We start from the raw sequence: 26,917 nt of genomic DNA, 5'->3' as shown, positions 1-26,917 counted from the left end.
TATCTATCTATCTCTATATATATATCTCTAACTATCTATCTATCTATCTATATCTATCTATATCTATATCTATCTATCTATATCTATCTATCTCTATCTATCTATCATCTATCATCTATCTATCTATATCTATATCTATATCTATCTATCTATATCTATCTCTATCTATCTATATCTATCTCTATCTATCTATCTATCTATCTATCTATCTATCTATCTATCTCTATCTCTCTCTATCTATCTATCTCTCTCTATCTATCTATATCTATCTATCTATCTATATATATCTCTCTCTCTCTATCTATCTATATCTATCTATCTATCTATCTAACTATATCTATCTATCTCTATATATATATCTCTAACTATCTATCTATCTATCTATCTATATCTATCTATATCTATATCTATCTATCTATATCTATCTATCTCTATCTCTATCTATCTATCATCTATCATCTATCTATCTATATCTATCTATATCTATATCTATCTATCTATATCTATCTATCTATATCTATCTCTATCTATCTATATCTATCTCTATCTATCTATCTATCTATCTATCTATATCTATATATCTATCTATCTATCTATCTATCTCTATCTATCTATCTATATCTATCTATATCTATATATATATATCTCTATCTATCTATCTCTATCTATCTATATCTATCTATATCTATATATATCTATCTCTATCTATCTATATCTATATATATATATCTATATCTATCTATCTATCTATCTATCTATCTATCTATCTATCTATCTATCTATATCTATCTATCTATCTATCTATCTATCTCTATCTATCTATCTATATCTATCTATATCTATATATATATATCTCTATCTATCTATCTCTATCTATCTATATCTATCTATATCTATATATATCTATCTCTATCTATCTATATCTATATATATATATCTATATCTATCTATCTATCTATCTATATCTATATATATATATCTATATCTATCTATCTCTATCTCTCTATCTATCTATCTATCTATCTATCTATCTATCTATCTATATTAGTGAAACTTAGCAAAGGTATACCAGAATTCAGCTAAAGAAGCAGAAGTTTGTGTGCAACACGATTTATTTGAAAAAGACAAAAAGTGAAACAGAACTTGAGAAAGAGCACAATTAGCACAAAAGTCAATTAGTGCAATCCCAGAAATAGTTGAAACAATTGAATAGTGAATATACTATATTAATATATTTAATAGTGAATTATACTGTATAAATTATATAAATTATATAATATATAAATTATAGCAGAATTCAGCAGAAGCAGGAGTTTGTGTGCAACCTGAATTATTTGAAAAAGTCAAAAAGTGAAACAGAGTTTAAGAAAGAGCATAATTGAAACAACAGGAAATTAGTGCAATCCCAGAAATAGTTGAAACAATTGAATAGTGAAACAGTAATAAGTATAAAAAATTAGTGGAAACAGTAAACCAGAAATATTTGAAGAAGTAAAGAAGAGCAAAAGCAAAAAGGGTCAGAAGAAGTAGAAATGTTTGATATATGAATTTATAAAATTGATTAAAGATTGTAGAAGATCTTAAAAGATAGTAAAACCAGAAGGCAAAGAGAAAAGTAGACAAGCAGAATGCATAGAAACAGATAAAAACAGAGCACAAGAAGAAAATACATTGAAAGAATAGGAGAAAGTGTGACAAGGTTGTACTCCAGAGGAGTTTAACAGAAAACAGTAAAACCTGTTGAAATGATGGTAATAATTCCATAAAGTAGACACTAGTGGCTATATTTTAATGCATAAAATATTTCTCTACAGTGAAATATGTATGAACAGCATAATTTTGTTTGTCAAAGAGCAGAAAAAGTTCAAAAACGGCAGTTACTAGAGCAGGAGTGTCAAACTCCAGTCCTCGAGGACTTTTAGAAGTGCCTCTGCTGCAGCACACCTGAATACAATAATTAGGTCATTAGCAAGAGTGTTTGCCGAATTCCACCATTCATTTCTATGGGGAAAATATTTGCACAAAAGTGCAATTATTTCAAAAAGTGCAATAGTGAAGTTTACCAAAAGTCATAGCACCATTCTCCTGAAGGAGCTGAACGTTTTGATATATAAATTAGTACAATTAGTGAAACGTAGTGAAAGTAGTTAAGCGACAAAAAACGTACGGAAGACAGAATAATAAAGATAAAGAAAAACAGAAAAACAATAGTGAGAATGCATGGAATGCATTCTCACTGACTAGAAAAATAGCTGTTCCTAGCGAAACAGCCGTGAGAATGCATATTTGCAGAATGTCTGCTGCAGAAATGCAAGAAAAATGGAGAAAAGCTTAAGAAGTAGAAGATATCAGAAGAAATAGAAAATAGTTGGATCAGTTGAACAGTGAAACAAATCAAAAAGGAAAAATTTAGCAGAAGCGGAAGTCGGTACAAAACGAGAAATAGTTGAAACCGTTGGCAGAGTGAAACATAGCAACATAGGAAAAAGAATAAAATAGAAGTAGAAGACATAGAAGAGTAGACAAGCTAAAAGATAGTAAAATCAACAGAAATAAGGCATGCAGAAAAGCAGACTAGTTAAAAAATAATGAAGCTATGATAGATAGATAGAGATATATATATATATAGATGTGTGTGCAATTAGTCAGTGATGTGCGTTTAGGTGCATAGCTGGTGAGGCTATGAACCTTTTGTGCTGAAAGTTTCACACTTTCCACAAAGTGTGAAACCGTTAAAGTACAACTGAAAACCACGTCTGTCTCGTTCTCTGCATCAGCGCAGCTACTGTATGGCTAGCTCGCTGTTACCGTATCTTACTCTGCAGTTGTGGAGTCACAATGAGCGCCCACAGCCATAAGGCACGAGAACTGCCTGCCTCACCTCGAATCTGTTCTCTGCGTTTCTGATCACTCCTCAGCACACGAATCACATTACACACACAGTTGGTGACAATAAAAACACAGTATATTAAATACATACAACAGGCATCCTGTTTGATAACAGGGAGCTAGCATGTTAGCGAGTTGCTAACATGTAAACAAATGGCAGTTCCGATTTGCGGCAGAGGTTGTGCCCATAAATTATACAAAGCTTCATTTACACCATATCAATGAACTCGAGCGAGGGAAAACTATGAACTGGAGGCTGGGCAGAAACGTCGGAGCTGCGGGGGCAGGAGCCAGAATGATGTCAGTCCGGGGAGCTGAGGGAGAGAGAGACCGACTCGATGGTGCTCGTCGGGGAAACCCGGATCCAGCTGACGGGCTTGGTTGGTCATGGACTCGATCCGGCTCTCAGACTTGATGGAACCTGGGGTGAGGAGATGGAGGCGTTAGAACACGCAGGATTAACAATATAAGGCTTTCTTACTGATCTCTGTTACCGCGAAGGTCAACACTCTGGCGAGGAAGTGTTGTTAGGCGGCTCCTCTTAAGCTCCTGGTGATGATCGGATGACCTGCAGGTGCGTGGTGACACACCCGCGGGGTGGGGCGTCAGAAGGTAGCTGGGGAAACCCCCTCTGGTGGTAGCTGGCGGTGGCGCAGGGACGGAGGACAACAACACTATCTATCTATCTATCTATCTATCTATCTATCTATCTATATTAGTGAAACTTAGCAAAGGTATACCAGAATTCAGCTAAAGAAGCAGAAGTTTGTGTGCAACATGATTTATTTGAAAAAGACAAAAAGTGAAACAGAACTTGAGAAAGAGCACAATTAGCACAAAAGTCAATTGGTGCAATCCCAGAAATAGTTGAAACAATTGAATAGTGAATATACTATATTAATATATTTAATAGTGAATTATACTGTATAAATTATATAAATTATATAATATATAAATTATAGCAGAATTCAGCAGAAGCAGGAGTTTGTGTGCAACCTGAATTATTTGAAAAAGTCAAAAAGTGAAACAGAGTTTAAGAAAGAGCATAATTGAAACAACAGGAAATTAGTGCAATCTCAGAAATAGTTGAAACAATTGAATAGTGAAACAGTAATAAGTATAAAAATTAGTGGAAACAGTAAACCAGAAATATTTGAAGAGGTAAAAAAGAGCACGAGCAAAAAGGGTCAGAAGAAGTAGAAATGTTTGATATATGAATTTATAAAATTGATTAAAGATTGTAGAAGATCTTAAAAGATAGTAAAACCAGAAGGCAAACAGAAAAGTAGACAAGCAGAATGCATAGAAACAGATAAAAACAGAGCACAAGAAGAAAATACATTGAAAGAATAGGAGAAAGTGTGACAAGGTTGTACTCCAGAGGAGTTTAACAGAAAACAGTAAATCCTGTTGAAATGATGGTAATAATTCCATAAAGTAGACACTAGTGGCTATATTTTAATGCATAAAATATTTCTCTACAGTGAAATATGTATGAACAGCATAATTTTGTTTGTCAAAGAGCAGAAAAAGTTCAAAAACGGCAGTTACTAGAGCAGGAGTGTCAAACTCCAGTCCTCGAGGACTCTCTGCTGCCTCTGCTGCAGCACACCTGAATACAATAATTAGGTCATTAGCAAGAGTGTTTGCCCAATTCCACCATTCATTTCTATGGGGAAAATATTTGCACAAAAGTGCAATTATTTCAAAAAGTGCAATAGTGAAGTTTACCAAAAGTCATAGCACCATTCTCCTGAAGGAGCTGAACGTTTTGATATATAAATTAGTACAATTAGTGAAACGTAGTGAAAGTAGTTAAGCGACAAAAAACGTACGGAAGACAGAATAATAAAGATAAAGAAAAACAGAAAAACAATAGTGAGAATGCATGGAATGCATTCTCACTGATAAAGATAAAGAAAAACAGAAACACTATAAGTGAGAATGCATGGAATGCATTCTCACTGATTAAGAATAATAAAATAGTCACAAAAAAAAATTCATTTCTGAATAGAACTTCAGAAAGGAGGTTTTCATGCACCAAACTTTCTGTTTCATTTTGACTCGTTCACTTTTCATGAGAACTTATTTTACTCTTTGACTCCTCCTGAGAGACCTCTTGACTCATGAGACACCAGGAATGTGGCTTGGAGGCTTGTTGACAAAGTGGGTGTATATTTTCATTGTTTGTTTCGCTGGGTTTCCTCTTTTGCTGATAATAGCTGTTCAGAGTTTTGTGTCAAACCGTAAAAAGAGTGCCCGGCTCCAGAGAGAAAGCAGGGACATTGGGAGACACAAAGAAATCCCAAGCAACTACCTGGGAAGGAGATATTGTTGGCAGGAGTCCGCTGCCTCTCTACAGGAGCAGAACCCTTCCTTATCCGTTTCCCTTTACTCGATGTTTCACGTCCAACGTTTGCAGAGGGCGGGATGCGGACAGATGACCGCCGGCAGCTTTGCATTCGCCATTTGTGGGGAATCTCTGATGATGTTTGTCCAAAATTTGTATTTTCCTGCTTTTACGTCACATGTAAAGTGCTGCAGGACAACTTGTCAAACACAAAGTCAAACACTTCCTCGTGACTTCTAAACAGATGTTCCACTTCTTGTAATTAAACGGAATCTATTCATGCAAAATTTACATTTTGTGCATTTTTGTACTTCTATTTGAGTCTCTACAGATTCTAAAAACAGCGCAAGCGTTAAAAAAAAAAAAAAATCTCAAATGGATCACGAGGGAAATGAGTATTGAGCTGTCTGCTTCCCACCGTTTTTGCCCTACTAAGTTAAATATTTATTATTTTCTATAAATTCATCCGTAGAGGCCTGTGAACGCCGTCGGACCTTGAAAAATGTTCTACAGAGTGCGGGAAGTACGAGGAGCTTATAACACACTGAGAGCTCAGGTGTGAATGGATTGATTGGGGTTAATTTATCTTTTATCATCTCACAGTTGCAAATAAAAAGAGCTAAATATCTTATCTTATTGATAAGAGAAGCTTTGTAATGATGGTTTATGGGTTTTATTTCTATGCATCTGCTTTACTTATTTGATGTTGATCTATTTTCTCCTAAGTTGACCTAAAAATGAGAAAAAAAATTGGTGTGAATTCTACATTAACCTCCTTTAAATAAGCTGCAGTGGAAATAGGAAAATATCTGACTCAATCTTCATGAAAATGTCATTTTCGACCAGCCTGATCAGTTTAACTGCACACCGGGGCCCGACAGATTTTTTTTTTTTCTCCCACGTGTTTAGGAATGGCTTTTTTCTTTTTTTGCTCAGAGAGGGACTTATTTCTGGTGAAGATATCTGAGCCACAAGATTATCGCTATGGGTTGGGCGATAAAAGTAAGCTTCTCTGGAAACATTAAGCAGCACAAACTGTGATATTGCTGTGAATCACTGACCACAGATGTGTGTGCTGGTGGAAAAACAAAGCCTGAGTCATGCTTTGGCTCTTTAATCTCTGCGCTCTGGTGCTCGTTCGTCTTTGGTCAAGTGGGAACTTTGAATGAGACAATGTGACCAAAGAATGCATGCACAGCTGACATAGTTGGCCGTTTATTGGAACAGTATGTTTTACTAATCTGTGGAATCATATCATTCATAGCAGCTTAACTTTTATTTTTCATTTTTAGATGGTACAACACATTTTTTTCCATAATTGCAGCTCCCTTATGTTAGGTCTGATTTGTTTGTTCTTGTTGTTTTTGCAGAGGTATTACTCTTTTGCACAATTATTCTCTCTAGTTTTGAATACCTTGCAGGTCACAAATGTTTTCGTTCTTGCCTTTTTACTTTTGGACTGTTGTTATGATCCGTAACCGTGGCAACAAGATATTGTTTTTACAACCGGAAGTCGGTAACCAGCATATCAAAGGCTACCCAACAATGGTTGCAAAGCACATCTCCAAAGTTGCAAAGCATCCATAAAAATATGAAACGATCTTATAACCTACTCCCAACATTTCTCTTGCTCAGCTTTCGAAAAATACGGTCAGAGATTTAAAGAGGAGCAGCAAAAGCTAATGAGGTGGATTAGCAGTGCTTGCTGAAAATGATATTGTAATCCAGGACATGTTACTATGAAAGATTGTCTCTACAGTCTTGATATTGAGCTTTTACAGTCGCCTCTTGAGGCAGCTGACAGCTTTTTGGTTTCAGCACAAACTGGTTTGACACGAGTTGTTCCTGCTGTAGTCGTCTTATCCATCCTAGCTTCTAATTTTCAGTGTCAAACATTTTCCCCGGTTCAGATACTCAAACAAAGCTACAGTATACGGATTAAAGCGCACCGGGAGGACGTCGAGTGATGACAACTGTAACAAGCATTTTTTTTTTTAATGAATTGAATCCATCCATCCATTTTCTTCCGCTTATCCGGGGTCGGGTCGCAGGGGCATCAGCTTCAAAAGGGAGGCCCAGACTACCCTCTCCCCAGCCACTTCTTCCAGCTCCTCCGGGGGAATCCTAAGGCGTTCCCAGGCCAGCCGAGAGACAAAGTCCCTCCAGCGTGTCCTGGGTCTTCCCCGAGGCCTCCTCCCGGTGGGATGTGCCCGGTACACCTCACCAGGGAGGCGTCCAGGAGGCATCCTGACCAGATGCCCGAGCCACCTCAACTGGCTCCTCTCGACGTGGAGGAGCAGCGGCTCTACTCTGAGTCCCTCCCGGATGACCGAGCTTCTCACCCCATCTCTAAGGGAGAGCCCAGCCACCCTGCGGAGGAAACCCATTTCGGCCGCTTGTACCCGTGATCTCGTTCTTTCAGTCATGACCCAAAGCTCATGACCATAGATGAGGGTGGGAACGTAGATCGACCGGTAAATCGAGAGCTTCACTTTTTGACTCAGCTCTCTTTTCACCACGACGGACCGGTACAGCACCCGCTTCACGGCAGACGCTGCCCCAATCTGCCTCTCGATCTCCCGCTCCCTTCTTCCCTTCTTTCCTCATTCGTGAACAAGATCCCCAGATACTTAAACTCCTCCACTTGAGGCAGGACGACCCCCCTGACCTGGAGAAGGCACTCTACCCTTTTCCGGCTCAAGACCATGGCCTCGGATTTGGAGGCACTGAGCCTCATCCCGGCGGCTTCACACTTGGCCGCGAACCGCTCCAGCGAGAGCTGCAGATCACGATCTGATGAAGCCAACAGGACCACATCATCCGCAAAAAGCAGAGATGCAATCCTAAGGCCACCAAAACGGATCCCCTCAACACCTCGGCACAGCCGAGGTGTTGACACGGTTGAACGCCTTCTCCAAGTCCACAAAACACATGTAGACTGGTTGGGCGAACTCCCACGCACTCTCCAGGACCCTGCTGAGGGTGTAGAGCTGGTCCAGTGTTCCACGACCAGGACGAAAACCACACTGCTCTTCCTGAATCCGAGGTTCAACAATCCGACGGACCCTCCTCTCCAGGACCCCTGAATAGACATTACCAGGGAGGCTTAAGAGTGTGACCCACCCTGTAATTGGAGCACACCCTCCGGTCCCCCTTTTTAAACAGGGGGACCACCACCCCAGTCTGCCAATCCAGGTGAACTGCCCCCGATGCTCATGCGATATTGCAGAGTCGCGTGGGCCAACACAACCCTACAACATCCAGAGCCTTAAGGAACTCCGGGCGGATCTCATCCACCCCCGGGGCCCTGCCACCAAGGTGCTTTTTGACCACCTCGGCAACCTCGACCCCAGAGACTGGAGAGCCCAACCCAGAGTCCCCAGGCTCAGCTTCCTCAACAGAAGGCATGTTGGTGGGATTGAGGAGGTCTTCGAAGTATTCCACCCACCGGCCCACAACGTCCCGAGTTGAGGTCAGCAGCACACCATCCCCACTATAAACAGTGTTGGTGCTGCACTGCTTCCCCCTCCTGAGACGCCGGATGGTGGACCCGAACTCGAACCCATTGGTGAACACCTTCGGTGAGGGATGCTGTCAAGCTGAAGAAGGTGTCCTATCGGGCCTTTTTGGCCTGTGGGACTCCAGAAGCAGCTGATGGGTACCGGCAGGCAAAGCGGCATGCGGCTCGGGTGGTCGCCGAGGCAAAAACTCGGGCGTGGGAGGAGTTTGGAGAGGCCATGGCGAAAGACTTCCGTATGGCTTCGAGGCGATTCTGGTCCACCATCCGGCAAATGAATTGAATCGCACATTGTATTTTATTGAAATATTTTACTATTCAACAAACACAAAATAGTAATAAAAACAGTTGTGTGTTGTTTTGAAGTGAAAGAAAAAAGGCCAAATGACTTGACCCGGTACTCCTTAATTAAATCTGGTGCGAGCAACCGCATCCAGAAGTTCCCCATAATTAGTCAAAGTCAACTTTGAATAAAGGCAACTGTTCTGAGAAGGCCTCAGCGGTTTGTTGGAGGACATTAGAGAAGCAAAAACAACACCAGAACATAGGAACAGAGTGAACAGAGCAGGAATGAGAGTATGGAGATGTTTTAAAAAAAGTTTGTTTAAAAAAAAAAACATATCAAGGTTTGGAAATCTCCCAGAACAGTGTTCTGGGAGATGAGCTCAGCAAATGCATAGTTCCACCAGTTGTTTGCTAATTGATGCTGGCTAGTCTGAAGGAGCTGAGGGAAGCTCAGAAACTGCAGCTCTTAGGAAGAGCTTTGTCCTCAAAGGCGGAGCTAGATCCATCCAGGTTCGGTATATAGAACATCGTATTATTACCCTGAACACACCGTTACCAAAGTGGAGATTGAAAATAAGTCAGTTATTAATGCGGGAATAAAACCTAAGGAAAAAAGTGGAAAAAAAGAAGCACTCAGCTCCAAATGTGTGATTTTTTAAAAAAGAAAGCATTTCTTTATTTCCCCAAAGCAGGAGTGTCGTTTACATGGATCGCACAGCGTCTCAGGAATGTGCTCTGTGTTTTGAGGAAATGGATGTTGTCTCCGGAGGGAACTTTTGCTGCCTGGCTGTGGATCCGGAAACAAAACGAGTAGCATGCTTTTAAAGCCGCCTCAGAAAAAAAGATGTGATGAAATAGCGACATGCGTGTAACGTCATACAGTTGGAATACAGTTTTTTGTTTTCACTGCCTTTTTAGAGGATGTTGTAATTCCTCCTGAGGGCAACTTTGCGGCTTAAAGTTTCGGCTGTTACGAAACCAGAACAAAGCTGCATTTCCCCCAATATGATCATCCAATGAGAAAACCAAAATGCGAGATTGAATGTTACCAATTCAATCTCGCATTGTTGAAGTTGATGAAAAGTCTGTCCAAAAGAATAGGACTCAACATTTGATGATTTATCCGCCTGTCGTTTTTCACCAGTCCGAAACGTGAGCTGGCTGGGCTCATCTTCTGCTGGAGTGGAAACAAACTCTGTTCCCCTGACTGCAGCAGACCTCAATATCATCCTGACTCAGGAGCAAATGGTTGGATAAGGAAATGAAAGGCTTGTTTCATTTCCAAGATGTCATTCTTTAAAAAGAACGGGTTGTTAATTAGCCACACATGCTGCATCGGCATTACAAATGTGCGCAAAACTTTGTTGATATTTGGCTAATGTCGAAAAACACAATTTTCCAATCGCAATGTTCTCATTAAATACTTAAAAGTCCAATGCTTTTGATAAAATAAAAAAAAAACTTGTGTTTATCAAAAACTATTTTCTTCGAAATTGCCATGTTTTCTCTGAAGCAAATCTATTCTCGAAATGTCAAACTGCGCAATGATATGGTCAATGGAAATGCAAATGGAAACCCAAAAAACCAAACCATATGGTCTTCTACCTTCTAATGATGTCACTGATAATGGGTTAGTTTCTTCCAGATTTAAAGCTTGTGTGTGGGTTTTGTTTTTTTTTGTTTTTTTGCTCTCTTGTTTCTTTATTGAGTATCCAAGATGCCATTTCTTATTGTTTGGTATGTTTGTACAATGTCATTTTCACTCTAGTTTTTGCAAAGTACTGAATGCTAAATGTCAACACAATATGGGTTTTAAAGGATTATTTAGACTTAACATTACAACAAATATTCACGACTCTAGATCTAATTCTAACCATTATAAACGATGTAAACAGAACACTTCAAAAGAAATTGAGAAAAATCCTAAGAATGTAGAGCATTTATAGTTCATGCCAATAACTGTGTCCCAATGCTCTAGAATTAAGATTAATAGTTTCCACATTTACACATTAAAACTGTCCAAATGTAAAAAAGGAAGAGCCAATTCCTTTCATCTGCACTGCGTCCAAATTCAGGAGGGAATAATTATTCAGACATGCAATGCCTCGACCCAAAAAATTATAAACAAATGTCTACAAAAAGGACAAATCAGAGCCAAGCTGGAGCTACTCAAACATGTTGTGACTACTTGCAACGAGACGGACAAACCTAACAAGAGACTGCACAGGAAGAGCAAATTTACATCACCCATTCAAAGAAAAAAGCAGCTAACGTGAATAAAATGCAAAGTTTACAAGAATATGGATAAACTGTGCACATACCACTAAAGGATATAAATACTTCAATCAGTTTAAGTTTGTTGGGAGCAGTGATGGTTAACAAAATCTAACAGCTGCTAGGTGGAAGAATCTGTGACGACGCCGGTTTGTGCTCCTAGCCTGCAGCACATAACTTGGGAAGAAAGTACACTTTTTTCTTTTTTCAAACCTGAAAAAGCTGAATATGTGTTCAAATGAGTTAATACTTCAAAACCACGTTTTGCTGAATTGCCCCAAGCAAGTCTTTTGGGGTATGTCTGCACCAGCTCTGCACATATAAAACTGAAACTTTTTCCCCCCATTCTTCATTGCATTAAAATTAGTTCAAAATCATGTCAGACTGGATTCTTTCCAGTCTGACATGACTGGAATGTATCTAGTTTAACAACAAGAAACTGTATTCTTGTTGTTAAACTACAAGAATACAGTTTAACAATTTTGACCAAAGAAAACTTTTTTTGTTCTTTTTTCAATTTTGTTCCCTATTAACTCCATTTAGCTTCTAGTTTGTAGTAATGCATTTGGAGAACACCGATATCAATAATGCTGTTTTAAGTACACATTGAACATACATACATACATACATACATACATACATACATACATACATACATACATACATACATACATACATACATACATACATACATACATACATACATACATACATACATACATACATACATACATACATACATACATACACACACACACACACACACACACACACACACACACACACACACACACACACACATATATATATATATATAAACTCAGATTTGATCTTTCCTTTCATTCAGTACGGCTTGGTGTCTTGCATCACTCCAGTCCCGGTTAATTCCTTGCACAAGTCTGAAAATGCGCCAAAGTCAGAAGACGATTTAAAGCAGCTCAGTGGTGCGAGTGCCGACAGATTTATAAAGATACAGAAATGCTCAGATTACAACAACAACCTCTGCCGATCCCAAGTGATGACACAGAGACACAGTGACCCTGTAGGATTTGTTAATAGGTCTTGTAGTTTGCCTCATTTAAACATAAGCTGCTCTCTTTATTTTCCCAAAGCCTTCAGCAATTTTAATGTGAGTCACTTGCAAACTAAAACCTCTTGAGTTTTACGGCAGGAACAGGCTTTCGCTACGTGGCAAACTTGAAATGTAAAATGGTGAAACCTCACAGATAATCCTTGCGACACCCGCAGGCAAGCTTTATTGATTTTAAAGCGAAGCAATACCACAGAGATCCAGATTGTTTTTATAGTTAATGAAAGCAAGCAGACAAACATTGTGTAAATTATTCTCACCACAAACAATTTAAAAAAAAACATAAACTGGTCAGGCAATGTGGAACACCCTCTTTTCTCGCAGTAACAGAAGAAACAGAAGAAAAAAATCATGTTGGGACTTCACACTGTCGAAAACAGATATCAACATACTCTGCATACGCAATAACAAATCCCTTCATATTTGGGTGTGAAACAAAAGCAAAGGAAGTTGTGAAGATGCCGATAGAAACCAGAAGAAGAGAATTTCATTATCCACAGTGAAACCCAACCTGTACTGCTAAGACCTGAGAGGCCGTTCAGTGATGAAGAAGCAATTAGTCTAAAAGCAGCACCAAAACAAGATCACAGTTTGCAACAACACTCAAAGACAAAGGCCTTAATTTTGGAGATTTTATGAGGGTGTTTTGCTGCACGAGGGCACGGAGAATTTCACCAAGTAGATGGTGTCATGACAACAGATTATGTGGAAACATCTCAAGACATAAGCCAATTGGTCTTCTAAATAGGTTAGTTATAAGGTGACTTAAGGACAACAATCTGTATTTAAAGTGACCATCAGAAAGTTCTGATTTCCAGAAAATATTTCAGGATTCAGTCTAAAGGTAAACGTAGTGATGCAAACGGAGGCAATATGGCTCGACAAAGGCAAACCACTATCACATTTTCTGGGATTGTATCAGACTAGTATCAGCAGCAAACCCAATCAAATGTGATTTTCAATTTATACTTCAGCCATGTAAAAAGACTGGCAAAAAAGAGACGATATTAAATTGCTTAAATTGCTCTTAGAGGCTAGCAAGAAAGCGATTGGAAGGACGTGGTTGAGCCAAACCCATCCACAAATGGTTCCAAGTTGTTCTGGATATCTACAAAATGGAAAAGCTAAGAGACTCTTTAAGAATACAGAAAGAGAGAATCTATTAAATCTGGAACAAATAATGGGTCATATTACCCCTACTCCTCTCAAATTGCTATCTATAGCTGCGTTTCCATTAACCATAAAAAATTGTGCAAATTGAAAGTATGAAAATAAATTTGCTTAATGGAAACACGCCAAATTCGAAAAAACCTGATAAGCTTTTCCACCAGGATGAGGTGATTTTTCAGCCGCATCGAGATGGATGCATTTTGCCAAACTGCAATGGAAACACTTTTGCATGACAGCTCATATGATCAACAACTGACTGTCACTACAGCCGAAAACCATGAAGAAGATGACAGGAAGTGAGAGGAGGCTGATAGATTGGGTTTTTTTGGACGATGTGCAGCAGGCTCCACTAGAGTTCTCTCAGCATGGCACAGTTTATAAAAAGTAGAGCGTCATTCAAACGTTTTGAATCCACAGCTTTTCTGTAAAACTACCGAGTACGATTTCCCAAAACACTGCATACATAGCCATTCCCAAGTATACGAGGCTTGTCGCTCCAACACCTGAATAAGACGTTGATGTCTTTTGTGATTGGCTGATGGCTGATGAGCGCCAACGTCATGACTGAATTATTAATATATATAACGGTTTACATCCGTCACATCCATGACTTTTGTCACTTATTGCATGAGCAAGCTTATGAATTTAATTTAACGGAAACATTATAACTGGGAAATTTTGTGGGGTTTTTTATATTTGCAAAATATTGACAAAGATTTGCACCCATTTGTAAAAGGAAATGCAGTTTATGTTTCCTCTACTTCTCTTCTTTCAATTTCAGATTCTAATCTCCATGTTGTCGCTTTTATTTAGACTCGGTTGGATTACTGCAACTCCCTTTATCTGGGAGTTAGTCAGTCGCTGCTCTCACGTCTGCAGCTGGTTCAGAATGCTGCTGCACGACTTCTGACAGGAACTCGAAAGAGAGAACATGTGACCCCTGTCCTGGCCTCACTTCACTGGCTGCCTGTATATTTTAGGATTCATTTTAAAATTCTTATGTTTGTTTTTAAATCACTGCATAATCTTGCCCCGGCTTACCTCTCTGAGCTTCTTCACCCCTACATACCCTATCGGTCACTCAGGTCAGCAGATCAGCTGCTCTTGGAGGTACCAAGATCCAGAAGGAAGCTCAGAGGGGTCATTATGGAATGACTTGCCGTTGCAGGTCAGAGAGGCCCCTTCACTATCCACTTTTAAAGTTCGTCTTAAAACCCATCTATTTTACTTGGCTTTCAACACCAGCGGGATCTAGTTTTAAATTGTGTTTGTTTTTAAACTGTAAGTTTTTATTTTTTATTTTTTATTTTTTTATTTTATTATGTTGTGTTTTAATGTACAGCACTTTGTATCAGCTGTGGTTGTTTTAAAGTCCTTTATAAATAAAGTTGGTTTGGTTTGGTTTGTACATGGAGACAACAACATAAAGATTAGTAAGCATCTGGGTTCATGTGCAAAGTTCTGACTCAATTTTTCTTCTGTTTTTTGTTGCAGCTACATAAGATATGACTAACGTTAAATAGCCTTTTTGATTAAAAAGATAATTAAAAAAGACGAAAAAATATGCTGAACTTTGTAGTTTGGACTTGAAACAATGTGAACATTTCAGTGGTAGGAAAAGCTTCACAGCCCTGAGCCCTCAGCTTTTGAGGTTTGGTTTAAAGCAAGGAGGCGTGCATTTTTTAAGGCCAAAACAAAATTTGGACCAAACATAAGTTTGCATGGATGCATTTTTCACTTGGATAACCGCGACTTGCCCTCAAAGGAATAATACTGTAACTGGTGTGTGACCGTTTCCATCAGAGAATAAAACATAACCTCAACAAATCCACCATCTACTCCCACCTATAATGTTACATAATATTGCCACAATGAGCTGATGTCACTTCTAGTTCCTCCAGTAAAAACCCAGCCATGTTAAAGTATTACAAAAACATTAGCAGCACTTCTCAATGAAGTACACTATGTCACACTACTTCTGTGTCCAATTTCAGCCGCAGTTCATTAAATCACTTCCATATCATTGTGTTCGGTCTTCCTCTTATTTACTGTTCCTGTTTCATTCTGTGGATTTTGCTGTCCTTGGTTGTCCTCTTTCTTAAAAACTTTTGTTTTGGGTCAGACACTTCAGTTTTCTGTCCAGCTGCCTCCTATAAATTCTGCACACGGGTGCTCTCTCTCTCCCACACCACATAATGACTTTTTTAGAAGAATGTGGAAGCATGTTGTGTCCAGCCCACTGGAATCTGCTTCCTCAGCCAGGCTGAGTGAAATAAAATGTTAAGAAATGATATAGTTTGCTCTTATAAAAACTCATTTTCAATTATCGATTTAAGGATTTCATGGGATTGGAGCAAACATCACCTTGCAGGAGTGTCCGTACGCTTTATGCTTTTGTGTTTCATGTTTCAAGCATACACTTTATTTCATCAGCATTTCAGTCGAAATCCAAACCTCAATCCACTCAGAATATGAAGACTGACTAAAACTGAATTAAACCTTATTAAATTTTATTGTGCAAAAGAGGAATGGGTCTAAATTTCAGTCCCTACTTGTGTAAAGACAAGGCATACTCCACCATTATGTACTATTTTCTGTTGGTCTATCACATAAAAATCCAATAAAATACATTTAAGTTTGTGCTAACAACACAACAGAATGGGAAAAGTTTCAGCGCTTACTACATCATCACGTTGAGGCGCCCTGACAGACGTCACATAGATTAATGGACAGAGCAACAGAGATTGTTTTCCTGAGTTGTTTTTGCCAGTACAGCCACGGTTTCTACTCGTTCAAGTCGAACTAATTTGTCTGTGAACATAACCCACCTGGTTGGGGCTCATACACGGCACTATTTACAAAAGTTGAAAGTAGCTAGCTTGTAAGCCGAACTGCAACTTCTGTCAATTTGATCACCAACTTCACTTGAATTCACGCCACATGATTTATACCACCACATCCTCTTACACCAGAGTAGACTTAAAAGCATACAAAAGTGTAGATGCTAACCAGATTTTTGTTTTCCTTTGGTACATGCTAGGCTACATGATTTAACGGTGAGTCATTTTCTCCAGGATTACAACTGAGCAGGCGCGCACCTTTTCCATAAGGCAATAATTGATTGCATCTTTCTAGTCTTGCTTCCTTATCAAGCGTACAAATGTTAATCTTTTTACCTTGTAAAAAGTGTTTGCTGCAAATCCACGAATACACCGAATGTTGTCAGTCCTTACAATTGGCTGCTATTCATCGCCGTCATCTTCCTCATCAAAAGGTTCACAATAAATTTACAAGGTTGGTTTACATCCTTGTCTGTTTGTGCAGCCGACCAGGCAACACGCAACTTGTTGATTGAATATCAATTGTCAGTTTTGTGATAAGCTTTACAGGAGCCCATCAGTTGTTTAGACGTCCTTCATGGCGGAGTGGGTTGCATTCTGAAGACCGTGATGTCACGTCAAAGGAAAGGGTCAAAACATTTGCAAAGTCCTACTTTTGTAGATTTAGTGGCTGCTGATGAGAGAGATACTTTTTTTTTTTTATCTTGAGTGAACCGACGTCAATGCAAACATTAAATTAGAAGGGGAGGTAACCAGTGGATATGTGACCTTTACCCTCAAGAGCACCTGAGATTGAACTAGCTGAGGTACGTCTTGTGTAAAGTTTCCATTACACAGAACCAATTAGATTAGCAGTTCTCAACGTGGGCGGTACCGCCCCCCGGGGGGTGTTCAGAGGACGGCAGGGGGCGCTGGCGGACATTTTTACAAAAGGGGGGCGCTGGGATTCCTTTGGGGGGGCGTTTGGTCGAAGGTAAACTTTACACCTTAAATGCACAACAATACCAGTTTAGACTTTGAGCAACTTGGTAAAACTGTATTGTGTAAACAATAAATCATGCTTGGCTGCAACTGTATCAATGGCAACTCTTCTTCTATTCAGTGTTTGTAGCTTCTTGGCGCAGCTCTGCTCTCCTGCTTCTAGTAGCTTCATCGCATCAGTTCAGCGTTACAACGGCTGATGACGTTGCTGTGATTCACTTTGTCTGGTATTTTTGTGCATATGTTTTGGCAGTTCTGTGATCATGTCAAAGCAGCAACTTAAATTAAAAAGTGTTTTATTTCCTTTTGAAGGCCCGCTTTCATGGAAGGACAACAGAAAATCTCTCTTATAAACATGTAATTACTAAAATCACCATACCCTCACTTTGTATCCCTCTGAAAAATGACCCCATTTAAATAAAGAAATCCCTCCATGGGTGATATCACGGTAAAGAGCGTTCATTTTATAGCGTTAACACCGGTGCTGTAACGGTCCGGTATGAAACGGGTGTGATAGAACAACGGTACAACAGCACTTTTAAATTTCAATAATCAGAATACAGAAATTGTTTCTGTTGTTTTAAAAGGTTTATGTCAGTTAAAAGGTTTTTCCCCATCGATACGTTTCCCGAACGCTGCGCACCTTAGGGGGTTAAGAAAACAAACGACGTGTTCATTGCGCAAAACTCTGAAACAGGAGAAGCGGAACATAAAACGGGGCGACAAACTAGATGTGAATTATGGCATAAAAACAGAAAATCCGACGCTGAAGAGTGAAAAATCAACACATGATGTGAAACACATGACGATTAGGCGGCGCGGCAGGTGATGAGTGAAGATTTCTGGTGGTGAGCGTCAATAAACGATAAAATAAATCTAGCAACAGGACAGAAACTAAAGTGGACATAGCAATAAACCAAGAGAGGATAATACTAATCAAAGGAAACTAAATAGAAATGAATGAAGAACAAAATGCAAGAATAAACTAAGAAACTAAAGTAAATACAGAGGAATAAACTTGTATGGCAAGACCTTTTGATCAATAATTAATACAGAGGACTGTATGGGAATAATAAACAGACACTATTTCCAGATAAAAGGTAAAATAATATTGTTGAAGTGCCATGGGTTTGTGGAGACCACATCTAGAACTGAGAATAAATATATCTTACAGACCATAACAGTAAATAACTTATCACTTATTTCTGTTTTTAATTAAATTTGATATATTTATTTCTTCAATATTATTTTTCATGTCAGTGTTAATGTCATGAGGCTGATGACTCCATGACACTTTCAATTTGACTCATTAGGATTTGATTAAGAACCAGATGTGTTCTTTGTAATTTCTGTCCAGTAAAACTATTAATCTATAAATCAATAGACAGGTCTATATAAAGATATAATCCATGTTTCTGTCTCATATTTGTATGGCATTAATAGGATCTGGAACTTTTGTTTTTCCACTGAAAGCTCTGGTTTGCACAATAAATGCCATGTGGGTGAAGTTTTATGGACGATACTCTGTTGTCCCATTCTCCTGAAGGCAGCAGAGCTGCACCACCAGAAACCTGACAGAAACACTGAAGAGAAAAAGAGTTATGATTAATGTAGTTACAGTTCTAGCCATGTTTTAATGTTGCAGAGCTCAGTCGTTTGCAAATAGATCAAAGTTTTAACTGGCATTGCTGTACATCTTTTATCTAACCATGCTAACCAGCATCTACACATGTATTTTCTATCGTTGCACCGTGACCCACAGTATTTGCATGCTTAACGGAAAACATGCCTCGTATGTGTTGCAGAACAGCTCTTTTAACCTGGAACCTCTGCCAGGCATAATAGAGCTCTGACCCTGTGAGAGACGTTTCTTTAAGGAAACCGAAGTGACTAACTAGTCCGGCTGAATTCTGGGTCAGCTTTCCCTCGGTTTTATTGAGTGATTGGGAGTAAAGAGGAGGTGAGATGCAGAAGGAATGCCGAGGGTGGACAAGGAAACAAATGTGGAAAAAAAGTAGCCACAAAAACAATCTGGCTGCCACAAAGATGGTAAACAGTATGAGAGCATTATGGAAAAATAATAGAAACATACCGTGCTATGGGTACGGTATGTACCCCTTGTACTATGGGGTAGTAGAAGGTTTTGGTTTTCCAAAATTGTGTAGTCTACATTTATATTCAGAGTTAATAATTTGTAGAAACCAACTTTTGCTACAGTTACCATTGAAAGTCTTTTAGACAATGCCTCTACCAGTTTTGTACAGCCAGAGATTAGAATGCTGTCCATACATCTCTTCAAATTAGCTAAAGCTCAGTCAAAGAATGGAAAGAGTCTGTAGACCAGTGGTTCTTAACCTGGGTTCGATCGAACCCCAGGGGTTCGATGAGTCGGTCTCAGGGGTTCGGCGGAGCCTCTGCCGAGGAGGTAAAGACACACTTGTGTAAAGTCGTGATGACACCCCGCTTTGCCATCACTTGCTGCAAAGGATCACGTTACATTGCTTAGCTAATCAGTGCTGCGGAGGAGCACTGATTAAAGGAGCTCCTCTCTCAGCATGGATTTAAACTTGTGTCTTTAATTACTCCAGCAAAGCTCAAGGTTTTTACCAAATTCTATAGTCTAATTCTGCTCCTTAGTCGCATCTTTTCGGGGTTGCTACTGCCTCTAGTGGTGGGGGGGGGGGTAACACAGCTAATATAATTACAATACTAAATCAGAATACCGCAAATTATTTTGTGTCGGGGGGGTTGGAATAAGAAGGGTTCAATGAATGCGCATATGCAACTGGGGGGTTCGGTACCTCAAAAAAGGTTAAGAACCACTGCTGTAGACATTAGTTCTCAAGTCTTGGCGTAGATTCTCAGTTGAATTTAGGTTTGGACTTTGATTGAGCTACTGCATCACCTGAAAATGTTGTTGTCTAAGCAACTGCCATGTTCCATCATGGTATGGTGTGTTTTCCAGTGAGATTCCCTCCACAAATATCACTATGCATGCGTTCTCAAGGTTTAACTTTGGTTTTATTGAACTAGAACATCTACCAAAAGTCTTTTTATTACCCAACTCTGCTTCAGACTTTTTTGTAGTTTTATCCCTGACATGTCTGGTGTGCCCCTCAGTCTTCATGATGCCAATTGTTCATTAATACTCTGAAATGTTTTTAAGGAGTTGGCAGAACAACTGTATTTATGCTTAGATTAGATTATGCAAAGGTGGATTCTGACATACCAACAAACATACCAATACTTTGAATTTCTTTCACATAAAATCCCTACAATATAGGCCTGTGGTTGTAGCATGGAACAATGTGGAAAAGATTCAAGTGATACAAATACTTTTGCATGACTTTGTTTGAACCTTGTAACCTCCCAACTACTGCCAACAGAGACGAACTCAACTTTGGCCTTAACCAAATCATACATTAGCCGGCTACAGTGAGACTTAACAGCAGAGAAGGAGCTTTAGTGACTTTAACAATCCTATTAGTGAGATTGTTCTGACTACAACTTAAAGTAAGCCTGTTACTTCCAGCCAAGTTCAGAAGCAAAGAAGGTGTGTGCCTGAGCAGTGAAACGTCTTCAAGACACAGGAGGAGAAGTGCAACTGGTTTCTACCCCTGTTTTTAGAACCATCATGTCCTGGCAGCATTGGTTTAAGTGTCGCTTTATATATTCTCCCAAACGCCTATCAAAAATTGTGAAATTTGATTAGCTCCTCCAGTAGTTAAATGAATTTCTAAAAAAAAAAAAAACAAAGAAGAAGAAGAAGCAGCTCACAAACAAAGTATCTTAGGAATTTCTGCAAACAATCGAACGAGGACAAAACATCTCGTGAAATATTCTAAACGTGCAGCGCTGGACATCCCTTCCAGTCTAGATAAGATGGATCCACAGAAACATTTCAGCGTGAGCTTTTGGCCTTGTGACATTGGTGATAAGCGGGAGATGAGATTACCACACTCAACCGTGGTGCGGATTCGACCGTCTGCTGCCTTTCGTTTCCTTCAGACACTAAAGATGGAAGCCCTCTGTCCCAAGAATCAAAACAACATCAGCGGTGTCAGCCTGGAGGGCAAGATAGTCCGGTTGACAAAAAAGTAGCAGCCGTATGAAACAGATCATATACTTTATACACATCATATAGCCATACATCAGGCAGGATCACTCAGGAATGTGAGGAAAATCTGAGTTGGGTGATGCATGTTTGCAATCAGACAGTTGATACAGACAGTTGTGGTGCTCTTGGGGCCCAACAACATGTTTCTGAAGGAGCACAGAATGATTTTTCATTAAGGCAGACTGAGGTTTGCTCCTGGAGGGAAGAGCAGAGTAGCGCTTCTATTCATACAGACTCTGAATCCTAACACTATGTCCTTTTTTTTCTTTTATAGACATCTGCTGCCACTTTAATGCATGATGCTTTTACCATGTGTCTCCTAAGGCTGCAAGACAGACTACTTACTCTGAGGTCTAGGCTATTGCTTTAAGAAGACTCAAAGTTGCTAGGGACACTCGGATGTTATGGAAATAAAGAAAGAAAGGACTCAAGAGATTCTTTGGATAACACTAGTGAATATGAGGCAAGGAAATTAGCACTCTGTGTTTTTTCTGAGCACACCAATCCCATAGTGAAACATGGTGGCAGCACCAGGCTGAGGGAATGTTTTCCTTTGGTAGAGGTGGCGAAGCCTCTCTTAGTTCAGAGCAGTGCGTTACATGGTCTTGTACTTCGGTCAACTACGCAGAGTCACAAACGCAAGTGAAAACATTAATGAGGAGAGTCAACGTAATGAACTCGGAGGCAAATTTAGCTCAACAAAAACACCATGATGGACGTTTGGATAAAACCGAGGTAGTATGTAGCCTACTTATTGCAGTAATGGATTATCCTTCCACTGAGGCATTTAGCAGTTCATGGTTAACGTTTCTAAATTAAGTTTGAAGCAAATGGCTTCTTTCAAACCTTCCTGAATATAAAAAAGCTGGAAACAGATGCTTGGTGTGAGACTGTAAGAATTTCTGTAACAAATTTTTGAAGACATACATTTTCACATTTCATAGTGAGTAAACATGTATCACTACATATGTCTTCAGATGACTATCTGCCTTTCTATGATATGAACATGACTCTCTGGGGGGCCAAATGGGTTGGACAGTATTTTAGTATTTATAAAGAGGGAGATATGGGCCCTTCTCCTCCCCCCCCCCTTCTGCGGGCACCACTGCCTCTAGGCCACACTTTTCAGATTCTTACTTGGAGAATTTTCAGAAAACTGTTTTGTTGCTTTTTTCGCTTCACATTTGTCCACTATGTTATTGTGGCTTGTCACATAAAAGGCCAATAAAGGTTGTGGTTGATTCATTAAAGTTTCCAGTTTTTCGAGAGCATTTGTCAACTATGACTAGATTTGAAAGGAGCTGGACATTTCCCCATGAAGTTCGAATAAACTAAACTCTGCTTCCAGACTTCTTCGGCTTTCCTTCTTTTTTTTTATTCGGAACGCAGTGCGATGGATCCGTTTCAGCCACCTTGGGAAAGAAGTTGTCAACTGGTCCCGGGGATTCAGCTGCGTCTGATGGAAAAAGCGTCTGAGAGGGCGCTCGTGCCCGGTTTCTTCATACCTCACCCCCACCCACCCGCCCCTCTTCCGTGCACGGTTAGCTGGCATCACCTCAAGGGTTTCTGGAAGTTTCTCCAAGCTGTAATTTCCCTACCATTAAACCCCTTTTTAGCTTTTCCCTAACACTCTCGGAGCGTCGGAGGAGTGTGTAAAGAATAAACTTAATTGGTCTGAAAACGCTTTCTAACTCAGCTATCAACACTCTTAATTCCCGCGGTGATTTATGCGTCAGATTTAGATTTCGTTCGTTCCTCCGCGAGCCCCGGCGTTTCAGGGGGAACTTGATGACGGCTTCTTTTGGAGCGTGCCGTAAAAGGTGACATCACCTCCAGTTGCATCCCATTACCAGAAACATTACCTTCCCACCCAGGCCTCGAGTTTGGACAGAAACATCTGGATTTCCTTACCTTCTCTGTAACGTCGAGTCACCTTCGTTGACTAGCCGCAGATTTGATTTGATTTTTTAAGCGGCTCAACGAGAAGCTGATAGCTCGGAAACAGAACAACGAGCTCGGCATCATCAGAGCAGTCCACCTCGTTCTTTTAACCTTTTCTGTTTGCCCTTGGAGCATCTGGAACACATTAAAGCCGGGGGGGAAAATTAGTCTCCACCTGAACGTACTGTACCAGATCTGCAAGCTGCAGCTTGGCATTTCTGTAAAGTGCCTCCAAGAATCGGCTCGGCAGGAGAGCTTGACTCATTCAAGGAAATTTTTAATAAAATGTTCCTGGACTGAAGGATTTCAGTCTATACCAGTGGTTGAAAAAATAAAATTAAAACACTGAAAGTTTAAGCCACGTATAGTTTGATATATGTGCCTAGCTAGAATTTTACCCTTTTTCCAAGTATTCCAGATGCAAAAAGTGAAAAGTGTGTCATTATGCTAAAGTTGTTTGCTTCAAGGACTATTCAGAAGTATATTTTTAGTCTATCATTTCTCCTGCAAGTGATCTTTTCAACACTCATTACCACTCTTTGTAGTTTTTTACATTTCCTTCCATTACAACCACAATCTTGTGTATTTTATTGAGATTTTATGATAGGCCAACGTTTACTGTAAATAATGACAAGAATTCAATAGTTTTCTTTCTAACAACCGTTGGCTGTAATAAAATGAAACACCGTTTAGGTTGCGTTCGTACCAACTTTGCACATCTAAAGACTGCAACGTTTGCCATCCAGTTAACATTAACAACCTTTCAGTTGAACTTTGCTCTGGACTTTAACCGGGCCAATTGTTTTTACCCAAACTGCACACAGCTGGACTCTATTCAGTAAATTAGGACACGTTTTTTTCACTGACGAGCAAAAAAATGAAGCAGGGTAGGATAAAAATGTAGCTTTTGGTTTATCATGCAGAAAACCTAACAGAATACATTGAATTTGTGGTATGGAAAGTGGCAAAACAAGTACAAGTCACTGTTTTAGGAGGTAAACATAGAGCTCAAGCGAATAAAGTTCTCTCTGGGATGTTTATGGTTGTTGTGATCTAATAATCCATTGATCTGTCTAAGCCTAGAGCCACAGTGTGGCTTGTAAATCAATGTGTGTCAAAACAAACAACAGGGGAAAAAAAATAAAAAGAGATCGGCCTCACCATTCCAAACCTAACACACCTCTCTCCACCGGCCCTCTGGCAGGACGGTCACATACTTCTTCAGGCTTTGTGTTTTGTTACCACATCTGCATCTCAGCATGTTAACTCCCACAAACATAACAGCTCTCGTCCGCTGAACAGCGTCCCGTTGTCACAAATCTGATTTACAGTGTAGAAACAAAAGCAAACAGCAACAAAAGGGCCCACTAGATTTAACATGTGGAGTCGCTTTTTCAATCCATTTAGAAAGCGGTTCTGGTTGGTCAATTGTATTAAATCCCAATAAAATACGCTGAAGTTTGTGGCTGTGGTGTGACGGGATGTAAAGACATTTGTCAACTGGACAAGTCACGAAAGACATAAAATTGAAACCAGAGGTGGCTAGAGTAGCCAAAGATTGGCTCTACTTCAACATATTTTTACTAAAGTAAAGGTAAAAACGTAGCTCATATAACGAGCTCAGCTGATGTGCAGTTCTACCAGGTGTTTGCTAATTGCTGCTGGCTAGTCTGAAGGAGCTGAGTGGGGGAGTCGGGAGTGAGGGCTCTTCTGTGAGGCAGAAGCTTGGACGGTACAGCTCTAAGGAAGAGCTGTGCCTCAGAAAGAGGAGGAGCTTTGCCTTGAAGGCAGGGCTAGGTCCATCCAGGCGTTTCGCAAAGCTGAATGGTTGCCAAGGGAGATTAAAAAAATTTTCAAACATGCATAAAAGAATCAAGACTCTACTCCAGGTATGTTTTTGACGAGAATAACATTGTAACATAATGTAAAGCTCAAAAAGAGTCATTTTACGCAAAACTGCCCTTCTAATTTAAATCTTAGGAAACTTTTGACAAAAACTGCAGGTGTGCGTCTGGTGAACTTTTGGTTAAACCAAGATTGTTTGAAGTCACTCACGGTGAGTAGAGGAAACATACATTTTACTCAAGTAACAGTAGCAGTACGTCATATTAAAATTACTTAAGTAAAAGTAAAAAGTAGCATAGTAAGAATACTCCTGAAAGTACTTTTTTTCCCCCAAAAGACATTCAAGTAAATGTGACTCTGTAAATGTAACTAGTTGCTACCCAACTCTGGCTGACATTTCTGACTATATTAAAACCACCATCCATTACTTCAAAACCGCCTTTGAGGCATGCGGCTCCCAAATTCACACATCTTTGCGTATCATGCAGCGTTAGTACAGCCTTCAGATGGATTCTGGCTTTTTAGTTTGCACATATTCAGACATGGTGTTTGGTGTCCATGATAGCTTCTTTGTGGAATGTTGTTTTTTTTTTTCTCGCAATGCTCTCTTCACATTTTCCTCAGAGAGGAGCAGATACAATTACAAAACCAGAGAGCAAACTTGAACTGCGCCACCAAAGCCAGTGGTCTGGTGGAAAATCTCTTTGCTCACATGGACGAACTACAGCGACGTCAACCCGTTTGTTCCCCGTCTCGTTTTTACAGGACAAGCAAATGACTTACAACTAAAATGACGGAATATAGTTAGCATTTTTGAAGGAACCAACATGTTAATTTCCCCTTCTAAATGTTCTTGTGAAATTAATTTGTCATTTTTTTAACACATGAACACGCCATTGAGAAAGCAAACCCTGTTTTATCTTAATGAAGACTCATTAAGTCTCATTAAGACTCATTAAACACCGCCGTAGGACGTTCAGTACTTCAATTTAACTTGGTGTTTTCAGAGGAATGTAACAAACATTTCTGGACTAAACAAGGCTGTATCCATCTCCAGTGAGTTTACCTGGAAAGTCCGGTTTCGCTTGAGGTGGTGGGAACGAGCAACCAAACTCTGATGCTAACCTAGCTCTTGACTTGGCTGAAACAGAACTCTGCCCTGCCGCGGTTGGAATGTGTGCTCCAAAAGCAGGAAGCGAACTGCAGGGCATTATGGGTAAATACACCCAAAACAAACACGCTACGTAGCATTAGCGGGAACAATAATACATCTTTGCGGCGTATTAGGGCCATTGTAGATAGAAAACAAATACATTTCCTTTAAATAATAATAATAATAATTATATATATATATATAATATAAAGAAGAAGAAAGAACATTTCTGAGTTTGGAAAGTCAAAAATTTGCCAGAAAAAGTTTTTATTTTGGAGAATCACTGAAATGTTCTAGAAAAAAAAGACATTGAGATGCCCAAGTTTGTTTTTGTTTTTTTCTAGAAAATGCCTGAGCTTCTATTTGGCAGAAATTGACAACTTTTTTCTATGTACTGTGGCCCTTGTACACCATCGTACAAAGACAAAAGAGACCTCTAAAACCTGAAGCTCTCCATTCTTTTTT

The 26,917-nt window shown here is 39.5% G+C and overlaps 2 long non-coding RNA genes across 3 annotated transcripts in view; both read right to left on the bottom strand.

The window, feature by feature from the left end:
- LOC103465948 (uncharacterized) overlaps positions 1–26,571 on the bottom strand; it is a 114,058-nt gene extending 87,487 nt beyond the window's left edge. Inside the window, exons 1-3 of one of the 2 annotated variants that reach the window (XR_533885.2) lie at positions 26,366–26,571; positions 23,425–23,589; positions 21,170–21,461 (exon numbers count right to left, since the gene is read on the bottom strand). This is a non-coding gene — a long non-coding RNA (uncharacterized LOC103465948). Of the gene's footprint in view, positions 1–21,169; positions 21,462–23,424; positions 23,590–26,365 lie in introns of those variants that run through there. The other variant, XR_014087815.1, reaches the window with a different exon arrangement.
- On the bottom strand, positions 2,948–3,963 carry LOC145551929 (uncharacterized). Its single transcript, XR_014087811.1, has 2 exons — positions 3,384–3,963; positions 2,948–3,310 (listed from the first exon to the last, which is right to left on the bottom strand). It is a non-coding gene; the product is annotated as an uncharacterized LOC145551929 (long non-coding RNA).
- Positions 26,572–26,917: the final 346 nt, after the last annotated feature.

This window comes from Poecilia reticulata, chromosome 6 (genome assembly GCF_904066995.2).
Source record: "Poecilia reticulata chromosome 6, P_reticulata-male-v2, whole genome shotgun sequence".
NCBI lineage: Eukaryota > Metazoa > Chordata > Actinopteri > Cyprinodontiformes > Poeciliidae > Poecilia > Poecilia reticulata.
This window is presented reverse-complemented; position numbering and strand designations above follow the sequence as displayed.